The sequence below is a fragment of the Squalius cephalus genome (assembly GCF_949319135.1).
Source record: "Squalius cephalus genome assembly, chromosome: 15".
In the NCBI taxonomy this organism is placed as follows: Eukaryota; Metazoa; Chordata; class Actinopteri; order Cypriniformes; family Leuciscidae; genus Squalius; species Squalius cephalus.
Window position 1 is genome coordinate 9,112,924 of NC_137136.1, and position 17,736 is coordinate 9,130,659.

The 17,736-nt window shown below is 38.2% G+C and overlaps 1 protein-coding gene and 1 long non-coding RNA gene across 5 annotated transcripts in view; one reads left to right on the top strand and one right to left on the bottom strand.

The window, feature by feature from the left end:
* The window catches only part of LOC307171946, a 21,826-nt gene extending 4,588 nt beyond the window's left edge, over positions 1–17,238 (bottom strand). The window contains exons 1-3 of one of the 2 annotated variants that reach the window (XR_013823623.1): positions 17,160–17,213; positions 13,811–13,957; positions 6,068–6,253 (exon numbers count right to left, since the gene is read on the bottom strand). This is a non-coding gene — a long non-coding RNA (uncharacterized lncRNA). Of the gene's footprint in view, positions 1–6,067; positions 6,254–13,810; positions 13,958–17,159 lie in introns of both variants that reach the window. The other variant, XR_013823624.1, reaches the window with a different exon arrangement.
* The window catches only part of rbms3 (RNA binding motif, single stranded interacting protein), a 137,787-nt gene that overhangs the window by 14,515 nt on the left and 105,536 nt on the right, over positions 1–17,736 (top strand). The window contains exon 1 of one of the 3 annotated variants that reach the window (XM_079893865.1): positions 16,824–16,910. The exons of 1 other annotated variant lie outside the window; for it this stretch is intronic. The gene's annotated coding sequence lies outside the window, so the exon portion shown is untranslated. Of the gene's footprint in view, positions 1–16,823; positions 16,911–17,189; positions 17,283–17,736 lie in introns of those variants that run through there. One more of the 3 variants, XM_079893864.1, reaches the window with a different exon arrangement.

Consider the following 17,736-nt stretch of genomic DNA (forward strand, 5'->3'; position numbering starts at 1 on the left):
ATGTTATCTGGTCAAATTGGCTCTGGACTTTGTCAAGAGTGTGTTCCTTTTTGAATATACGGTGGGTGTCTGTTGTAAATGCCTCACTGTTTCCATTGTGAAACTGGTTTATGTAGAACATTAACTTAGGAATTAATCCAATATGAGGAGAAGGTCAGATCACGGACGGCACGCTGTACAGAACAGATTTCACATTTTGTGGGACTGCAGCTTTTTGTAACAGTCAAAATTTTAATGAGAATAATTATCACATAAATAGTTCCAGTCTTAAAGGAACAGATCATCTAAAAATGAAAACTCGCCCACCTCACGTCGTTCCAAAACTGTATGCTGTTGTCATAAAATGGAGAATGTTTGAAGAATCATCATGCTGTGACTAGTCCATAGTTACCACATCTGTTAAGCCCCACAATCTCACAAAAAAGACAAAACAACAACAACAACACCATAGCCCATATGGCTTGTAATCTACATTCCAAGTCTTCTGAAGTCATAGTGTTATGTGAGGAGGAAATTCATTGATGTGTCCTTATTGTCCTTAATGTGTCCTTATTCATTGGTAATCATCTCTTCCAATGGATTGTTACCTCAAAAACATTTCACTGAAGACTTGGAATATAGACATAAGTAACTGCATTTGTTTTCCAGTAAGAATATCACTCTAAAACAATATAAATTCTTATTTAACAATATAAACAATACATTTGCTTCAGAAACAAGACTGCAAAGGATAGTAAGACTTGTTTTCATAGGGCTCGAATACTACATGTCTCACTGAATTGGCAGATTTATTTTTCCACTTGTTTTGACCTTGTTTATGAAAATCCTGCCAGTGTAGTAAGACAAAATACACTAAAGACACATTCTTCAAAGATATGTTCTTGGAAAACAAGTATTAATATCTTATGCAGTGTTGCCTCTCAAGTATTTTAACTGGAAATACTTTCTTTTATAAAGAATAAGACTTTTTTTTTTGCAGCGGTGTCACTAGGAACCACTGTAGGAACCACAAAGATCTAATTCATACAGGTTTGGAAATACATGAAAGTGAGTAAATAATGACTGTGTTTCCATTTTTGGCTAAATTATTCCATGAATAGGTCATCAAAGCAAATCATGTGGGTTGTGGCCTCTCTGGTTCAGGTAATAACACTATGAAAGCTGTCTGATATGGAAAGGTGTGTACTTTCTAGAGCTTTGGACTGAATTCCTTGTAGACTGCAGACACAGCTCGAGTCGTTCCAGGTAGGTTTCAATTTCAAATGCATTCTCTCTCTCTCTCTCTCTCTCTCTCTCTCTCTCTCTCTCTCTCTCTCTCTCTCTCTCTCTCTCTCGAGTGGAGCGCTGATCCCTCACCCTCACCCTCACGTTGAGTCTGCGTTACTGGAAACCAGCTGCAGAGAGACTCCCAGAGGTGTGTGTGTGCCAGGATCACCCCTAACCACCAATTAAACCGCACAGTCTTTTCAAAGAATCAATTATTAATAACAAGAGGTACTTCACAGAGTCCTGCCTCTCATGTACTCTCTCTCTCTCTCTCTCTCTCTCTCTCTCTCTCTCTCTCTCTCTCTCTCTCTCTCTCTCTCTCTCTCGTCCTTTTTGGTTCTTTTATCCCTCTTTCTTTCACTCTATCACCGTTCCGAATCGTTTATGCATCCCTCCCTCTCTCCACCCTGCCTATACTCGCCGCACGCAGGCTTTTCTCAGGTAACACTGCTGCATTCCAGAAGAGGACAGTGATACGACCGCATTGTGCTAGACACGCAGAGCTGTAGGAAAATCCCCACCCTTGCTTTAATGATGTTGCAAGGGAACAGCGTGCCATCTACTTCAGTAACTTGATCAGCGCAAGCATGCATGTGTGTATGTGTACTGCGAGCTGGTGCACTGGAGCAGCATACAGCTCTTATGGTGCAGTGTTCGACTAAACAGCACTATCACGCTCAGCGCAACTCCTAATGGGTCTAGCGGAAAGAGGCCTGGCTCAAGCGGATGTCCGCTGCCTGTCCCATAATTGGCGCTTAGACAGTAGGAGAGACAGCAAGGGCTGGGTTAGTATGTGCTGGCAATCGCCCGCAAATACCGCACGATTGTTATTATGCACGAATAATTGGATTTTTCTTTTTTTGTCATTCTATTCCTTTCACCCCCACACTTTTCCATCAAATGCTTAAAGCAGAAGAGCCACACTGACATTACATCGAGACTCAACCCTGATCATTTGTATGAATGATCACATTGTGTCCGGCAAACACAAATATCTCAAGAGATAATTACATTGAGTGGGTGGACAAACAACACAGAATTGAAAACAGAAAGAACACTGTCCGTCCCACGTTAGAATGTGCTCATAGGTTGAAAAAACACAAGCGGTAAAGGAAGAGGTCACTAAAAAAAAAATCGGTCATTATTTACTCACCCTCAAGTCAGGTCAAAACTGCATGACTTTCTGTCTTCTGTGGAACACAGAATAACTTTCCTGGCCACCATTTTCAAAATAATGAAAGTAAACGAGGACTGGAGCTGTGAGCTGTGATGTCTCATAAAAGTGGTCCATACAACTTGTGCACTGTATTCCAAGTCTTCTGAACACATATTTTGTGTGACAAACCACAATTTAAGTCATGATCTCAGTGAATACTTTCCAGTAGGCTGTTGCAACCCGATTTACTGAATAAGAGAGTTGAACTTGTGAACTGGATGAATCATTAAGAATGGTTCTGTGAACTGGATCAGCTGATGCATTTAAAGATCTGACTGATAATTATTCAGTCTTGAAATGTACATCGCTACTGATCACATGAACATGGCAAGAAGAGCTTGTGCAGACATTCAGAGAATAACAAATTACTTTTCAGCCTGTGCCTCATACAAAGTTATTGTAAGAATATTGGAAAAATAGACTTGAAATATAGTGCAGAAATCACATGGACCACTTTTATGGTGCTATGTTGCCATATGTAGAAAGAAAGGAAGTTTGGAATAACAATGATGGTTAATAGTGTTTAAAAATAAAATGTAAATCATGACAGAATTTACATTTTTTGGTGAACTATACCTTTAAGACTCTAATCAGGCATTATTTACTAAATCTTCTAGACACATAACAGGTCATGTGTGCTGCCATATAAATCAGGTTATCTTGAGTTATGACAACGAATTAGACAAGGACAGGAAGGTGGAGGTAGAGCTAATTACTTGTATTCCACAATCTAATAACCACGCACATGATATCTTGTAACATGACATCCTGTTGGCTTTATATTATGCATCCATTGAACATGGACTCCACATGGGCTAAGATATCATCTTAGCGTCCTACGCCTGGACCACAGCCATGTCCTTGAGGGCACGCTCTGACACAGCAGCACCCTTGTGGATCTCCCGAAAAGCGTCCGCACACCCACGCAACACAACATGCGTCACACCCCACAGCCGCAGGACATGCACGCGCCTATGAGGCTTGACTGTAATGCAGCCTTTTTTTAAGATCTGAAATCATTAAATGTAATTAGAAATATACAAAAATAATGACTTAAAAAAACACTGCCACTGGTCACCACAATGTGCGTCAGGCTGGAAGGGATGCTCGAACCAATGGGTCAAGGATCGGCTGGTTAGCATGGGCCTGGGACAAATTGCTTTCTGCAATGACTGATATTCGAAAGAAGCCATGTGTACAAGCAACATTAAAATACAAATATGTACACACACACACGTAAACTATACAAAAAACCCTCTCATTTGGTACAATACTATAATACTCAAGGTTAAAATTAACAACAGAGAATACAACCCAAATTATTATATTAAACTGCTAGTTATTTTCAGATAAAATTAATTACACTCAAATTACTGAAATTATTGAATACAACTCAGTTACACATAGTTTTCATAAATACTTATATTTATGGCAAATTTATTCAAACATACACATAGAATTAACAGTAAATAAGCTCTTCTCTAGTGTTTTTTTTACGAACAAACGGTGAACATTGGATAACTTTCCTGAGGTAAATATAACGTCAATTGACTTATTGTTCACAAGCTGTTTTATCATTTTTAATATTTCATATTTGATATTTGATTTATCATATTTGAGCGATTACATGAGATATTTTGGTAAGTTGTAATGTATCATTCAACATACCTAAAAGTTCATGCATTTTTTTCATGCTATAACTTGTATTAAAGTGGAAGAAAAGACTTGCTTGGACTGAGGCGCTAAAGAAAGCATAATAAGAGTATCATTTATTGTTTTAATTTCGTGATAAAATGGACAGAAATTGAAAGCTGAGACTTGGTTTCTTATCAGAAGTAACAAAGCACAAAACTCTTTGTGATTATTGGTTGGGGCGCTACAACCGTAGACCGTGCAACCCTGACTTGAACTACGCCTGATTCATAGAGTCAAACATTGCCTGCTTTAACGTTGCAATTTTTTTTTTTTTAACTGTCAATGCGTTATTGTCGCTTTCACTTCGACAGACCTAATTTAACACAAGAGACATTTTGTACACACACAGTATAAGTTGCAATCTGTAAAAATTTTCCGCCCCCTATTTGATCGGCCATGATCCTTGGTCGATAATCCCTGATATAAACAGTAAATGTATATCATTAACCATTTCATACTGCATGTTTTGGGATTGTGGGAGAAACCGGAGCACCCGGACAAAACCCACGCAGACACTGGGAGAACATACAAACTCCACACAGAAAGCCCTCCTGGCTAAATATTAAATAATATGCATACGTGTATTATACATGTATATATAAAATGCAAAATAATAACCAATTATTATATATCATTATAATATAAACAATTATTGTTTTTTTTTGTCTTTGCATATTAAGCTGGGGTTTAAGAAACTAAGAAAAATAACTCACTTTCACATGGTACATTTAGCGCATCGAATTTCAGCACAGAAAATGGTTGTATACTGTCTAGCCTACAGCATCTCTCATCCGCTTCAATAAAAGACAGAAAAAAATTGTTTTAACCTTTTATAGTAATTTGACACGGCCTTTAAATCATTCCTAGCACAGAGCATGTCTTGATCATCATCTGCATGGCCAGCGACTGTTTTGTTCCCCTCTTCCTCTGTTATCGATCAAATCAGGCTCCAGCATTTAGTGAACTGATGAAGGACTAGGTATGAAAATTGATTAATGGCTGCTTCAATGTCACTTGTATTCAGTGACCATTTGAGGGAATATAATACTCTGTCCACGGACTGGCTATCTCTCTCCATCTCAATGTCAGCATCGAGCTTAGCTGAGGTTTCTGTAACACCCAGAGAGGGTGACATTGAGACATGGATCTCTGCCTTTTTATCATTTATTTATTTATGTACGTCCGAAAGTGCATGGAAGCGCAAGGCTGTATGAGGTCCTCAACATATAGATCGCATTTGGAGACCACACACACACACTCTCTCTCTCTCTCTCTCTCTCTCTCTCTTTACTAACATGATGTGACAACATTTGATGATGTGTGATTAATGGAGTGCAGAGCTGATGACTCAATGTGGAGGGAGGCACAAGGACACGCGGCATGTATGACTCTTTATCATCTGTGAGTGTGTGTGTGTGTGTGTTATGGTACAGCAGCTGTAGAGAGAGGCCAAGAACTGCAGAGCATAATTTGATTCTTTATCTTGGAAGTGCTATAGCTTAATATAGTATCATAAGGTATAGATACAAAATTATAAATTTTATTATTCTGTGCGGTCAGATAAAGATAATGATAATTTCATTAATTTTATTTGAACTTATACAGTATATTAATCATTTTATTAGACTTTTATATGAAAGTGTATATATATATATATATATATATATATATATATATACATATATATATATATATGTCACAGTCACCAGCACTGTCACAGTCACTGTCAGTCTCTGCACTATATTCCCCATAATCCTTCCTGGCACTCACCTGTGCATAATTACTAATCACACACACCATCTCCCGCATCTACAGTTCTGCAACTTAAGCACATACCTCGCACCAGTTCAGGGTCCGGTCTCATTTATAGACATTACTTGGACTACTAACCTGACTCCTGCGATTTATCGCCAACATTATACTCCAGCGATTATTCTCCTATGCCCTTCCTCCCCAAATTTCTCCAGCGTATGATCGCTTCTTGTCTCCTGGTCCTTTGTGTGTGTGTACTCGTCTACCATTCCATCCAGCGAGGTGTGTGCTCGGTCTGCATCAGCCATCCACGATCTCCTGCACCTGTAAGACAAAGGCTTTCCATTACTATCCATCTCCAGTCAACTAATAACTCTCATTGTCCAGTTTAGTCACCTGTTTCCCACCATTTTGCTCTGTGTGCTGCTGAATAAAGAACCTGTTATTGCATTTCCCTGTTTCCGAGTCTGTTCCGTAACTTACATAAACATTATTTATATATAAATATATATATTATATATATATATATATATATATATATATATATATATATATATATACACACACACACACACACACACACACACACACACACACACACTGTATAAATGTTATTGAAATTTTATTGTAAACTACACCGAACACTACAGAATTACTACTTATGGTACTGCTAAAAAAAAAGGAAAAAGGTATTTCCATGATATTTCTTCTGTGTATTGGAACATTTTCAATTGATTGTAGATTTGTTTTGTTTGTTAATTTAATCCTATACCAATCCAGTGGTAAAATAGACCCTGATACTGTTTCAACATAAGACTATCATTGTCAGTAATACTACCATATAATACTGTAAACAAAAACCATGGTATATTCTGTGGTAGTTTTAAAGATGTATGAGCTGTGATCTGAAAAGTTGTCAAAATCTTTCAGTGCAGAACATTTCACACATTTCATTTTTCTCAATTTCTTGATATCTTTGCTTTGTTGGATGAATCCCATCCACTGTGAAAGTGTCAAGGAGCAGAAGCCTTTAGCCTGATACTTCACCATGTGCACATCACTGTCAGTGCTGAATAAAGCAACGTTAGCTTCCTGCCATTAAATCACTGAAACATGGATGTGACCCCTAAAACCCACCCAGCCTTCATGTGATGCCAATTAACAGTAGCTGATTCTCATACAGCTTCTGGGAACAAAAAAAAAATAAAGATGTTGGAGAGAGGAATTCCCCTGAATGGGTCTAGTCTGGAGTTCTTGGAAGCCCTGATGCAAAAGCAAACCTGATGAAGGAATTTTAATGAAGGCAGAGGAAGTGAGCTCTTCTCAAGCAAAATGAATTGTGTATGACTCTTGACCAGAAAAAAAAAAGTCATTGACTTCCTCTCATTTTCTTTCTCTGTGCATCCTGTATTCTCCTAAAGGAAAACTTTTTACATTTTAATTTGTCTAATTTAAAAACACTGTTTTATAAACTTGATTATATTTGTCCAGTAATTAGCATAAAGGAAATGCAGAAGATTAGTCTATAAAACCCCTGCTCACTGAGGTGACAGATGTTCAGAATAACTTTTTTTTGAACAGCGATATGCGTCTGGCAAGGGCCCTAATGAATTTGACAAACTGTGGAGAAATCATGACCCAGTGGCTCAATGCTTCTAGTGAACAGAGACGTTTCTAATTGATTGATAAGACCTCACCATGTCCTCCACTTTGTTGCCGGGGCAACAGAGGTTGGCGGACTGCTACCGTCTGCACGGCTCTCTGAGCGGTCTGGTTCGAAACGAACGGCACATTCGGATGTTAATTTCAGCAGGAAGATTGGGAGACGAGAAGAGAGAATGCTATCAGACTGTTTCTTGTAACAATACAAGAGGAAGTCATTCTCAGATTAAAATGGACTGCTGCGGATTTGCAGGCTTCCATCTCCCGTTCATATGCAAATAAGCACACTCTGATTGTTTCCTCGTATTTGAATGTGCTGTGCTTGCCCCTGAGGGGACGGGGATTTTGCGGGTCACGAAGGAAGGGGTATTTAAATAGAGAGACATCCGCTAATGTAGTGTACGAATTAACTCGGAATTTGGCCTAAATTCCAGATGCATTTAAATCCAGGAAAACTTTATTTGAAGTTTTCTGCCCCTTTGGAAAAAAAAGGACAATTAAATCCTGAGCCACTCAGCATTCGTAGTTTCCATACATGCTAACTTAGTTAAACCTTGACCTCAGCAAGGAAAGAGGTGGGGTGCTTTCTGAATATACCTAAGAGAAATTAGCATATATCTGCATGATAAGGAGGTGGTAATGATTATTCATGCATCGCAAATACTCGAGAGGTCAAACAATTGTGGTGAATAATCCTTTAGTGTCATCACAGCGGAGCCACAGATGTGAGCCAATTCTGTGTGGAATGAGGCGCGGATTGTCATATGTTGCGTAGGCGCGCAAGTTTGATTGCAAACTGAGTGTGAACCTTTGCTTGCTGTGCTGTCGTGAGAGAGGCCGGTGAGGAAGATGTTGTTAGTGCTGTCTGGGCGAATGTTTGTGTAACTCGTTCATGACATTAACGGTGCGTGGGCCTGACGTTAACAAGCTGGAGTGTGGTTGAGCGTCTGGAACAGAGTGTTTCTTCAATTAAAGCCAGCTTATTTGTCTTCACATTCCTGCTGACAGGAAGAATTATGAAAGATACAGACTGGTGCTCTGGTACCTGTTTAGTCTGTGTGTGGTCCAATTCCACTTTGTAGTTTCTCAGAGGGTCAAACACTTGAAACATGTAGGCAAAAAGTCTCTAGGAGGCAAGTGAAAATCATTCGTTTCAGACCTCAGACAACACATCTTCAAAAAAGAAGGAACGTTTCCATCGAATGTACACTTCAGAATGTTGCCGAAAGCAGTGGGTCGTCATCCTAACTTTTTTTTCGAATATTATGAATTCGGACATACTACTCTGTTGGTCTACTGTTTTTTGCATTCTATATAGTAAGGAAGTATTTGATTTTGGAAGATAGCATAAGTGATTTAGATCATTCTGGATGTGACCAAGTATGGCCTTGTCCAATATTGACCCTTCGCTATGCTCAGCTCCCCTTGGTTATTGTTACTAACTTCACAAACTTTACAGAATATCCAAAATAAACTAGAGATTTCTGTAAACAAAGTGATTTTTAGTAAAATGTGCTCATTGGTTATTATACTTACATAGGCCATACTGAATTGTGCCATTGCAAAGCATTTTTATCTGCCTTTGTACTCTACAGATTTCTTTTTCAAATTATGCCGAAAAACTGCAGAGTAGCAGCATTAATGTACTTGGGAGCAAATGTATTTGTTCTTACCGATGTTATACGTGTTCATTTGAGAATGAGGGCCAAATCCACAAGCGATTCTCAAGATTCATTTAAAGATTTGAAGAAGAAAGAAAAAAAACACTATCTGGGTACCTTGTGGTACTATTGTTAGAGCAACAATGCTTTATTTTAAAGTCCATAAAATTGTGTTATCCAACTATCCAAACACACAGATCCTCTATATCAATGGCAAGAGAAAATGGCCAATGGCAACCATTGCTAAGGTAGTGAAGGGTCAATTAGTTCTTCTTTTCCACCAGTTTGACCCATTCAAGCCAATTAGTGGAGCAGTTGCGAAGATAACAGACGGGTATTATCCCATTCACAGCCAAGCATAGTGCTAAAGAGGCACTGCTTCTTGTCACATAACTTTAATCCTCTTTTTTGCAGTTACTCCTACAAATTCACGCCATGCTTTAGGATCTTAATGAGATTGCTATAAACTCAAGAAAGGGAAAAGAGACACTGCCTTTATCTGTTGGTATTGCTCTTGGACAGTGTTCAGAAAAAAATATAAGATCCAATATTTACAGGATAATTAGGCATTTCTCAGGCATGATTTCTGGGAAAAGAAGGCCCCTGTTGGCTGACACTTTTATGATTTATGACACTGATCATTGACATGCTCACTTCCTGCAAGTGTACTTTGCTTGAGTCACAAGCCAAATGACAGGCTCAATGTCATGTCTGTGAAGGAAACCGTTTATCATTTCATCAGTAATGATCGCCTTCCATATCTCCAGCACAAAAGAAAGCTGTAGAAGACCATCCCTTTGTTTCATATGAAATTCTGCAATTCAAAGAGGCTCTAATGCAGTAAGCTATCGACTATGAGCTTTAATGGCAGAGAGCACTCAATGCCCGCTTGCACAGAGAGCTTAAAGCTCGCTTGCTTGCTCGCTCTCCCTCTCCACAAGAAATCTCCCTCCTACCTTTGCTGCAGTAACTCTAACGTATAGATCTTCTTGAGAGCCTAATGGGCTAATGCATGTGGTAATATATTTCTGGGTCAGATAGAGTCATGCGTTTATGTGCGCTGGGTGTGTGCGCAAAGTGCACAGTGTAATCTTTGGGGCTTCCTCGGGCCTCCTCTGTCCGGATGCAGGAGATCTCAAACCCTTTCCCTAAATAGCCGGCATTCTTTCCCTCGCCCCAAGGGGCCCCGGGGGTAGAGTTGAGGAAAGGAGAGCAATGCTCGCCGTGTCCTGCTCTGGTCCCTGCGACGGCAGGGTCACGGCATGTACTATCGATCACTACCGTCAGGAGCGAGGCCAAGTGCATGCGTGTGTGTGTGTTCTGTGAAAGCTGTCTGCAAGAGAATCTAAATTGTTATGGAAAAGCTATGAGACCTTTCCTTCACATTTGGAGAAAAATGGTGGCAAAACTCATGGCATATGGGTCAATGACTTCACACTATTTTCTTTATATTATTCAAAAAGACATTAAAATGCAATTACATTGCCTGAATACACCTCTTCTATGATGGGCGTGTTTTAAATTTCTGTGTTAAAATTACTTTGATATTTTGAGGGGCAAAAAGTCAGAAATATCAGGGTAATAAAACTGTCCTTTAATAAAAAGTCATTAAAAATTATTAAGTTTTTAGTAGTTTGGTAACAATATTTGAACAAAACCACTTTACTGTTTATTAATATTTGAAAAAAAGTATAAAAAATCAAAGTCATTATTCTGTGTCAAGCTTCTTAAAGGGATACTTCACCGATTAGTATTAAGCTTTGTATCAGTAGAAACCCGGTAGTATTTTCGAATGACCGTGCTTCCCTCCCTCATGTCCCCCTGAGACGAGAGATTTCTGTATTGTGTGTCTGGAAAAAAAACTCAGATGACGCAAAAATCGTCATTTAGCGTCATCGGAGGCTTTTTTGGCCAGAGTCTAGAGACTACTGCCAGGAAGTAGGAGCTGGTTCCGCATGTTTTCAACCCGCCCACAGAGGGTGGGATCTCACGATACCGTCTTTTCAGTTTCGAGTCAACTAGTAGCCTAGTTGTATCATTTCTTACGATACTAGCGAAGCAAGTGCATTCTGGGAGTTGTTGTCTTTCATCCACATGAGACAAAAACACATTTTCTGGCTTTTCTCAGTCTAGAAGGCACCAGCTTCTAAAATAATTTCACATTTCTACTACATAAATTACCATTTTTAAATACACATTAATCTTTCCAGCGTTGAAATATCCCTTTAAATCCCCCCTGTGGTGAAAATCAAGTTTTAATGTTGTTTATATGTCTGTGTAGTGTTTTTAATGATGTGCTTTAAGATGAACCATGTGCAAATTCATAAGTCAACACCATTGCTGAGTATTTTCTCCATAAAACTGCAGTGAAAAAAAAAACACAGTATCAAAAACACGGTTTGAAATCGCTGGTGTTTCTGACGTCACAAACACACGTCAGAAGGGGCTAGTTTAGTAACCAGAAGGAGCTCCTTTGAGCTACCTAGGAGCTACAGAAGGAGCTACCTTGTAACCAATCACGTCAAAGTGCCGGCTGGCTTTAGCATATCATTAACAGCTAAATAGCATGGGAGTCTCGAGAGATGCCAGGTTATCCCGGTATATTGTTCTGTTGATATGAAAAATCGGGTAGATTTAGCAATATAGCGGGTGTATGATGTATATTAGGATGTTATGATGAACTATATCATGCCTTTCTCCACTGACGTTCTGAGTTGTTCAAAGCTTTTCTAGTGATTGTTAGAAGGCAGATTGAGATGGCAAATTGGAAAATAGTTTGTGAAACATTAGCAACATATTATTAGCTGTTTGATAACATAATCAAGCAAAAGACTAATATTAATTACCTTTATGTGTCCGACGTTGTAAAGAGCGATAGCATTGTGCATGGTGGGGCTAATAAGCATATTCATAAGTCCACATATACTAAATGAAGCAGGGGTGTAGAGTTGCAGTCAAGCTATTTTAAGGCATGAAGAATATTTTTTCACAGGAAAAAAGGTGTTTAAAGATGTCATTTTGGTGATCAAAGATGTGTTTTAAGGGATACAATAATTGGGGGACTTTAAATTAATCAATAATTTAACATTTTATTACAAGGCAAGGCTAGTTAAGGTTGTAAACATTGTTCATGTCATGTCTCCCCCCAAAATTAATTATTATTAATAATAAAGAGTACTTTTTCCCTGAAATATTGACCTGAAAATATTTGGTAACACTTTATTTTACAGTGTCTTTGTTACATAATGTTACATGTACTTACCATAGTAATGACAGTAATAATTATGCATAATTACATGCAACTAACCCTCAACCAAATCCTAATCCAACCCTAACCCTACATGTAGTTGCTTAATATTACTCAGTTATTAAATATATAATTACACTGTAACAATTACACCTTAAAATAAAGTGTAACCAAATATTTTTACCTATATATGAGGAGTTCAGATGCAAAAGCCTCTAAGTGCCATCTGAAATTTTCTTCTAGAATGGTCATTTTTATAAAGCTTGTATATTTAAGTTCAGTAATTTCACTTAAATGGCAACAGAAATTACCTATTAATTGTCGTTTAAGTGAAATTACTGAACTTAAATATACAAGCTTTATAAAAATGACCATTCTAGAAGAAAATTTCAGATGGCACTTAGAGGCTTTTGCATCTGAACTCCTCATATATAGGTAAAAATATTTGGTTACACTTTAATAACCGAGCTTGATAAAAATGATCATTCTAGAAGAAAATTTCAGATGGCACTTAGAGGCTTTTGCATCTGAACTCTTCATATATATATATATATATATATATATATATAAAACAAAAACTGTATTTTAAAAAAAGATTAAGATGTGTACATTCACATGTATTCAAGGTGAAAGGAAATTAAAATATCTTATTACGTTTTACTCTGTGATAAAACCACATTACATTTGAGTCATTACATTTTCATAAAAATAGAAGGATTTTTTGTTTTTCTGTCAAACCATATGAAACTAAGAGGAATATGAGAAGTACATAATCTAAAAACTTGAATTCTAATGCAGACTTTTTGAAAAGAATTTTAAGAAACATTTTATTTTATTTTATCATGGATTTTAAGTCATTGATTGATATCACATGCAGTGATGCATCAATGTGTGGATACACTGAATAATTTAAATGCATGCATACGAACTGCGCACACACATATACGTTTTCACAGCCTAAGCATAATCACAGTTGGCGGAGGCAGGGGTTAACTCCACATACTCAGCAGGCAGCGCAAGAAAGCTGACCTGATAGAGGTCAATCTCTCTCTGCGAAGAACAGCGGAGGAGAAATAATGAGAGGTAGAGAGAGAGAGAGAAAGAGAGAGAGAGAGAGAGAGAGAGAGGGAAAGGCAGGCGGACAGACAGGAGGAGGGAGAAGGGTTGGAGGAGAGGAGAAGCGGCCATTCGAAACCCATTTTCGAGGGCTCTCCAGGAAGTACTAATTGTTTGGTGACTGGAGTACTCTTTAGGGAAATGAAGGCTATCTGGGCGTGCAGCGAGGAGATAATGTGTGTGCACATCACTCACCCTTTAATAAAGAGCAGAGCCCCGCTACGCACCGGCCAACCCTGGGATACGGAGGGAAGATGGGGAAGCGGGAGGGAGGGAGGGAGGGATTTATCCGTAGTAGAGGAGTGGGGCGGGGGAGAGGAGGAGACGTTTACAGAAGCCAGGCTGCGGAAGAAGAGGAGGGCTGAATGGACAGATTACTGTCATTAGAGTGGTAGAAGACAGGGACAAGAGAGAGCAAAATACAAGGAGAAGAAAGACAGGAATTGTTTAATTAGCAGACAATAACTGGTTTCCTCTTCTCTGGAAGGCTTTAGCCTTTTTGCCACTTTGATTGAACGCTACAGAATAGAGATGACTAGAAATGATGTGAGGGAAATTACACAAATGACACAAGCTGAACTAAGACTCATGCAGACTGCATAAGCAGTATAAAATAATAAATAATATATTTGTATAATTATATAATTTCGTGTCAAATCAACCAAATTTTGTTTCTGAAAAAATTCTGAAAATTCCCAGGTTCATATTTCTTTCTGAAGCAAGTTATGACAATTTGGACATGGAGCCGCATTGGAATCCCCATATCTATTGGATTGAATATGGGGGTTAAAATTAATTAAAGTTATATTGAGGGGAAAGTTATTCTTTCTGAAGTCATTTTTATCCCCATTTGGCTCAAAATCTCCAAATGCCACCAACCCTTTTGACAAAATAGTGGATAAGTCAATAAATATTAATTCATGGGCTATCATATTGTGGCTTTCATCACTGTCTTTCTTAAGAAAAAATAAGGATAAAATTTAATATCTGAGCCTATGACCTCTTGAGTTGACAGGGAATGACCCTATAATCAAAAGGCTGAATATGTTTTTTTTGTGTGTGTAAAATATATAGATTATATATAAACTATAAATTTGTATTATATATATATATATATATATAGATATATATATATATATATATATATATATATATATATATATATATATATATATATATATATATATATATATATTATATGCCACGACAATGTATACAAACACTTCTTACCAAAGCAAAATCTCAAGACAAACTACTGTTAACTGACAACTTATCACAAATGGAAACCTTTAAATGTGCTAATGCGTTTCAGACAACATATGTGTAGCATAATAGCACATCTATCATCAGGCAATTTGTCTCCCAGGGTCTCCTCGGTTAAGTTAAGTGCCTCCGCTAAAGCTGCATGTACGACTGAATGGGATTTGTTAGTGTGTGTGGCTATAGAGACGCCTAGAGTATGTGTGTGATTCCTGCTGGAGTCCATTGTAGAAGCAACATCATCTCTCCCTTTCCCTCTAATCCCGGCCCGTCTGATGGCGAAGTGAACGCCTTTGACGTTTCAAAGGCTTCCCCCATCATGACTCCTGACACACTACACACCCTGGCGCGCTATTGCCGTGCCCCTGACAGCTGCACAAATTGGCTGAAAGAGGTGTATGTGGCGCACACTTTGATCAGCCGAGCTTTTGCTCTCTTGCGCTCGGTCTGTCTCCATCCCGGCGTCGTGTTGCGGAGGCCAGGCCCCTGATCTGTCGAGGAGAACCGGGCCGGGAGGGTCTGATAAGCTTCCACTCACACAGGAAGCTTTTTGTGCAGTCAGATCATGCGTGTGTGCATGACTGCCTGAAGCCATGTCAGACACGCATATGGTGTGTATAGTTTCTGGGAATTGGGTGTATTTATTATATCCAGATTTCATGTAGGGCTCTGGCACACTAAGACACAGCTTGTAAAGCAGAGTTATGAGTGCATCAGTGTTGGGGAACATTAGGTTTAAAAGTTATGCTATAAAATACTGTATATTATAAAAATAAATAAGTTACAGCAAATTAGAAACTAAATACAATAAACACTAGAATACAACACTTATATATGACTGAGTCGAAAAAGAAAGTAATGAGCAGCAACATATGAATCAGTGAATATGTTCTATATACTGTAGTATGAATGTAATCCGGACGTACTACATTTGCCGTGTTGTCAATAACGTGTGACCTACTAGCCATACCATTCAATATTGTAATATTTACTTTTCCTACTACTCTTCAAAAACAATTTTATCCTTTGTTAGGATTGCAACTCGATCAAATCCATATACTGTACTTAATTTGCTTCTTTATTTCAGAAACTTCTGGTTCTTACTATTGATATTAATATTTCTCAAATATGTGTTTTCATTTATAAGATATATTCAAGAGAAGGTAACATTCCAAAGCAATTTAAGATGCATTTTAAAGTAAATTCACAGGTTCACTGTCACTTAACTCGTCAATTTTATGTCTTACTAGTAGAGGTCAATCCTCGATAAGATTTAGGGGTATTCAATTATGGAATGGTTTATCCCATCTAGCAAAACAAACAAACAAAAACATTTATATTAACTTGATACAGTCATATGTATTTATGTAGCCTATTTTTTATTGTAATTTGGCTTTTTCTTTAATTTCATTTTTTTTCTTTGTTGTTTAGGTGGATGCTTTAAATAAGCCCTTTTGGGTTTTCTGCCTAGATCTCCCTGCATAGTATATGGATACTTTCTTGTTTTTATATTGTATATAATTTATATCCATGCAAATAAACTAAACAATAACTAACTATAAACTTGAACGTCTCATGCGACTGAACATAAAGTTGAGTTAGTAGTTACAACACTGCTGATACGTCACCTTCTCATATTCATAAAAAATCCCCTACTTTTCAGAGTGAACACGAGCTTCATATTTCCCTATATGCACATGCGCACAATATGTTTTGATGGCACTTTTACGTCGTCTTCTGTTCCCTGTCTGTGTGTTGTATTCCTGAGAATTCAATGGGTTCATTCATAACTGTAGCTTGAGGCAAAGGGTGTGTGTGAACTATATGAATGCAGAATCTATTCTAGCCGCGATAGGCCCGTCAGTCTGTCTGTCTGTCTGTCTGGAGGAAATTGCAGGCTGTGGGGAAGTGCAGGTAATAGATTAATGGCAGGGGAGACTTGCCAGTGTACAGCACAACTGACAGCCAATGATTATCACAAACAGAGAAAGCGCGGGCCAGACGCACACACAGTACATTACATAGACATCACTAGGTAAGCGCACGCACACACACACAAATAATAGCTCTCATGACACAATCTAACTGTCACAGTGATGGTTCTATATCTGACTAACGTGTCTGTCAGAAAATATATAACGCTCGGTGTGTGCGGTTCAAAAGCTTTAGACGCCATATTAAAAATGGACTCGGATTAAAACAACCTGTGAGGGATATAAGTTATATCCCTCACAGGTTGTTTTTAAGTACAATCAGTTCAGTAAGTTGTGCTCATGTGCTGTACCTTGCTTGCTGACGATGATTATTAAACTGGCATATTCCAACTGTACATCCGGTCAAGAGACTGTAATCGTCGAAACGGCAGGTGCACAGCGCGTTCTTTGGACCAATCAGCTGTGAGCACGAGGTCAGACTTCCGTAACAGATCAATAAAAAATATGCTGCTTTCACGTGCTATCTGACATTTACTACGTAAGTTCACATACTTCTGAAGTCGAGATCACGAGCTCGTAGTGTTTTGTTGTTGAACAGGAACCAGGAACCATTTTTGCCTATTAATTGGGAAAATCTTTAAGCCAAAATGATATTTAGCATCACATTAATTGACAACCATGTAACGTTAAACATTCAACACGCTATCTAGTCAGTTTTCTGACTAGAATTTCGGTCAAATATGCTATTTTCGCTGTTTAATACAGTACGCTTTAAATGCTTATTCATACATGTAAATATGAACTACTTTAGCCTCAAGGCAATGAAGCAGTTGTGGATGTGGAAAAAAACGAATAAAGAATACCAGTCACAGCTTTCACATCTTTCTCCCCTCTCCGTGTTTAAAGTTTGTGGCCTGTAGTTTAAAG